Genomic DNA, 5,396 nt, shown 5'->3' with positions numbered 1-5,396 from the left:
GGCCAAAAAAAAAAAAAAAAAACGCCAATCTATACTGAGATATAGCTGAATTTGACTGAAGATGCGATACAGCAGAATAAAGGACCAACTGTAAAAGATCCCAGTTAGTTCCAAACATCACTGTCAAGCACCTCATATAGCCAAGTCTTATAGCTGAAAGAGACTTAAAGTCTAAATATTATTCAATAAACAAATATTTATTAAACATGATACTGCAAATTGTTCCGGAGATACAGCTGTCAGCAAAGCAGATAAAAACCTCTGCCCTTAAGAAGCTCACATTCAAGTTAGATGAAATTTAGCCCAAAATTCTTCTTCTAAGAAACATGGGGGTAGAGGGATCAGATCCATTAGTAGCTATGGTTTACCTTTCTTAAAGTATAAATAACTGATACACTATAAGACAATGTTTTTTGTTTGTACTCTGAAAAGTAACTCATCTATATATTTAATTATATTTGTAAAATACATTACATCACAATCTATAACCTCACATACTTCACTCAGAATTAATGATAATCCCCATATAAGTTTATTTTTAATGGAACATGATGTTTGTCTGAATTAAAACATCACTTTGAATTCTAAGATAAAACAATAGTAATCAGAAGACTAGCTTTTTACTAGAACTTGATAATGGAGAAAGTATCCTCTATGTTTATCCTCTATAAACTAAACATTTCTGGTAAATGGAAAGCTTCTTAAAAACTAGCTTCACTCATCTTCTATGTATCCCAGAATATTTTTAAACATCAAGAAGGGTTACAGGGACTTCCCTGGTGGCACAGTGGTTGGGAGTCCACCTGCCAGTGCAGGGGACAGGGGTTCGATCCCCAGTCGAGGAGGATGCCACATGCCGCGGAGCAACTGGGCCCACGCACAACTAGTGAGCCCACGTGCTGCAACTACTGAAGCCCACGTGCCTAGAGCCCATGCTCCACAAGAGAAGGCCACGCACCGCAACGAAGAGTAGCCCCTGCTCACTGCAACTAGGGAAAGCCTGCGCACAGCGATGGGAGACCCAACGCAGCCAAGAAAAAAAAAAGGGGTAGGAAGAACACAAACTCATTATAACCAAGGGGAAAAAAAAAGTTTAAAAGATGTTACAAAGTTCAGAATAACTGATATTTTAAAACCAAGTCTATCAACTGGTCTATTATTTGCAAAAGAGAATCGAGAAACTGGTAAATCTATTTCAATTTGTACTAAGTGAGGAATGATATGGAAACATGAAAATTCTGCTAAAAAAAAAAAAAAGCAGTTCCAGTTTCACAGACTGAGCAATTTTTCCTTGTTAAGTATTATCAAAAGCCCTGCCTGTAAACATCTAAAACCAAACTCTCTCACACATATTCTTTGCTCAGAGAAACCCCGATATACTTCTCGTATTTTCAGATCTTCTGAATGCCAGTTGTACTACTATGTAAAACTTCCTGGAAAGTTAATCTGAATATACATGCAAGTCCAATGATCCCCAAATTACATGCCAAGGTGCATCAAGGCACTATGGAAGAATTTACAGGGCTGCCACAGGATATTTCAAATTTAAGAGAAATTCAGTGATACTCAACTTCAGTCAAGACACTAAGTGGTTCAGTTTCAACAGCAGACTGCACTCTATCCCTCTCCACTAAGTTTCATCTTTGCAAAGCTGGATTTTTGGTGGTTACGATTTTTTTTTTAAAAAAGACCCACAAAAAAATCAACAGGGAACAGGAATTGAGATGCAAGATGGAAGTATCCAATCTGATTTCAAGGTATAACAAGTTATACAGTTCCCAAAAGGCAGACACCTTTCATTAGTAACTGCAGTTATACAAGAAACTACGTTTTTCTTTCAATTTATGTGTGTTAGCTTTCCGAAAAGCTAACAGGCTATAAGGACGAAATACTTAAGTTGTTTGGACCCAACTATCTAATAAACAGAACTTCTAGGTTACTCCTTTTGGCATAGCAGCACCATTAAAAAACCAACCAACAAATAAAAAAATACAAAATAGTAACAACAAAAATACTACTAAGACACCAAGGGGTGAAACAAAGTTTGTGAACCTTTGTGCTACTTCCTTTCTTTGGTAATTCCCACTCTAAAATATAAAGGTGTGGGACTTCCCTGGTGGTCCAGTAAAGACTCCACACTCGAAATGCAGGGGGCCCGGGTTCCATTCCTGGTCCAGGAACTAGATCCCACATGGATGCCGCAACTAAGTTTGCATGCCACAACTAAGGAGCCCTCGAGCCACAACTAAGGAGTCTGCCTGCCAAAACTAAGACCAAACACAACCAAATAAATAAATAAATATTTCAGGGGAAAAAAGAAAAACTGAACTACAGGCATGGTTATTTATTGGAAATAAAAGGACCACCTGGAAAATTATTCTCCCTTTTTGTAAAGTGGAAAAAATGTCTTTGTGAGAAATTCTGGGTTCCAATCCTATTTGGGACAGTTGTTTATACTAATCAGCAGTGCTGTGAATTGATATTTGAAGAACTAAATCCTGTAATGTAATAAAAGTCAAAAAAATACCTCTGTGGCTTAGATCCTTTCAGTACACAAAGATAATTAAGCATGCTGAGTTGGAAAGGGCCCTGATATAAACACTTTTCAACAATAAAGTACGGCTACATGAGAAGATCAACTACAGCATAGAAAATCCACAACAGCACATTTTATTTGGTTCTGGAGTACAACACGGGTGAGGGCATATTACTCAAGGTAAGATTTAAAGTAATTGGCATCTTCCTGGAAAACCATAAGTTCTAAGGTGTCCTGTGGAAGTCAGCCTCAATTTAAAATCTATCCCTAACGTACACAGTAAATAATAAAGTTCACTAAAGCACACTTTGTATTTCTGTAGTAAAATACACTAGATGCAGCAATTCTTAACTCCGATAAAATATGATTACTGTTTCAGAGCTAGACTGATTCTAAACAGTTCATTACGAAGGTATTTTTTCCTGAAAAGCAATCATCACTAACCACCTATGACTCTAAAATGATACAGCTTCTAGAAGATCTTAAAACTGAGAAAATACAATTAAACAGGAGAATCTTAACAATACATACTGATCTGCCTCAAGTGATTTGTCACTTTGTTTCTACTGCCTTCCAGTTAAAGTCTAACTAAGCACAGAAAAAAAGAAAAACCAGTTGCTAGGTTACAGTGGTTAGGAAATCAACACTGAATAAAAGCCATCATCAGTTACTCTTCCTTAACTTATAGAAATTAACCATATGATGTATGGTCACTATTACCATTTGTTTTGGAGGTTAAAGACAGATGATTTTATTTTGGGGACTCAATCCATAAAGCTGAACGATGGCAAAGCTAAGATTTTAACCAAGGCTAGCAATGGTCACAGTATGTTTCTGGACAATTTATTCATTTAACTACAAGACACTGGAAAGAATGATTTCAAACCGCTCAAAACTAAATAAAACGTTTTACTTCACATCTATTGTTAATACGTCCAACTTAAAACCTAGAACCAACTACAATAGCTTTAAAAAAAAAAAAAAAAAGTAAAGTAGCACCCCCTGCAGGGGATTTGTGCAGGTCTTAAATGGAGGAGAAAGAGGTCCTAAAACTCCCAGCCTCCTCCAAGGTAGGTGAGAGATTGAGAGCTTTTATGCAAACTACTAGACAAAACTTTAAAAACTTGATTAGAAAAAAATTTATCTAGGAAATGACGACTGAAGAGCAATCAAATGATAAAAAAACAGACCTTAAAACCCTTGAGATGTCCAGCGTAAATGTCTCCCTTACAGCTAAAAAAAAAAACGTCTACAGCACACATCAACAAAATGAACGCTCATCAGCCAGATTCTTCCTAGGACTCAATAAAAGTCTTTTCCAACTCAAATAACTGACTCATAATATTCATCTTATAAATTGTCATTAATAAGATCCCCTAAAGGATTTGCAAGATGGCATATACTGAATACCTTAAAGACAATGAAATTTACCTGGTCCCTTCAAAACACTCATTCTGAAAATAGCATTCTTCTGACAGACTGCTTTTTGGAATACTGCTACACTTTTCATCCGAGTTTTTAACCTATTTACATAACTTAATATTTCTTACCTATTTAACTATTTCATGTGACCTCCGAAAGTGTTTCTATCTCAAACCATATTAAACAATTTCTTCACGAAAAAATTTGCTTGGCTACATTAATCTATTAAAAGTTGGTAATGCCTTATCTGAGGATTAATTTTCTCCTCACAGATGTTTTAAGACTGACAATCCTGCTACATTATTTGGAATAGATGTCAAAGAGAAAAAGCACAAGCTATTTTTCACAGATTAAAATCTTCTATTACATACCACTTTTGGGGGTGGGGGAATCCTTCCAAAATTCTAATAAGTCACTTTACAATAATACATGCATTCTTCTCAAGGCTTCTTTTCCATCAAGTGACTGCAGTGTTTTCTTTACTTATCTATTTAGACGTCTAGCTGAATACACTCACCGCAAAGGTCATTATTTTATTAAGTAAACCTTTGCAAGTGCATTACTTTTTACAGGAATAAAAAATGTTCCCCTCAATTGCTCTCCATACATAACTTTTAGGGAGCGATTAGAACCAAAAAACTACTAAACCGGCAGTTCTCGTATCTGAAAAAGTAAAGCTTTCCCTGAGAAAAATCTAAAGGCTGAAAGTGGCGATGCCAAGATTTCTCATTCGGTTAAAATCACCAAGGTTTTCCTGTATCATAAAGCTTCTAAACAATCTGTAGTCACTTCACGTAACTAAAATTAAGCTAAGGCAACAAAAAGGTAACGACATACCTGTTTCATCCTTAAACTAAGATAGGATGATAAAACCTCGCCTAAAGTTTAATAAAAAACACTGAAAATGTCCACAAATATCTTTCGACTCCAACACGTGCAGAACGCCCTGCTGCTCAATGGTAATTCCTTGCTACCAGGGACACAGCTGAGTTTTGGCAACTTTCACTCCCTCAGCGAGACTGGAGTTAGGAGGAAGACTGGAAAGACCATACTCAAGCAATCACGACACCCGAGAGGGAAGTTAAGTTGCGGCGACGGTATGGCCTCCCTCCAGTCGCCTAGCAGTACCTGTCGGTCGCGGCGCACGGCCGCGTGGTGCTCTACGAGCACCAGCAGCCTTGTGGTAGCACCCACCGCAGGTGCACTTGGCCCCGGGCCTGGTCGCAGCATCACAGAGCGACAGGACCAGACCACCCCAAGAGCGGAGCAGTAGCCCACGAGGGTCCACGCCTCCAGGGCGCCCAGAGGGCGAAAAGCTCACGGGAGACTAAGGCCTACGGCTAAGTTACGGAGACTTAGGAGCAGCCGGCACTGCCTAAGGGGGAAGGTGGGATTTCCGGCTCGGGGAAGCCGAGGGCCGGTTTAGAGGTGGGGGAAG

The 5,396-nt window shown here is 38.3% G+C and overlaps 1 protein-coding gene across 1 annotated transcript in view; it reads right to left on the bottom strand.

Moving 5' to 3' along the window:
- The window catches only part of PTGES3 (prostaglandin E synthase 3), a 31,338-nt gene that overhangs the window by 25,373 nt on the left and 569 nt on the right, over positions 1-5,396 (bottom strand). The gene's annotated exons all lie outside the window — the stretch shown is intronic.

Source organism: Physeter macrocephalus, chromosome 6 (genome assembly GCF_002837175.3).
Source record: "Physeter macrocephalus isolate SW-GA chromosome 6, ASM283717v5, whole genome shotgun sequence".
In the NCBI taxonomy this organism is placed as follows: domain Eukaryota; kingdom Metazoa; phylum Chordata; class Mammalia; order Artiodactyla; family Physeteridae; genus Physeter; species Physeter macrocephalus.
Note: the sequence above shows the minus strand (reverse complement) of the source record. Positions and strands in the feature narration are given on the sequence as shown.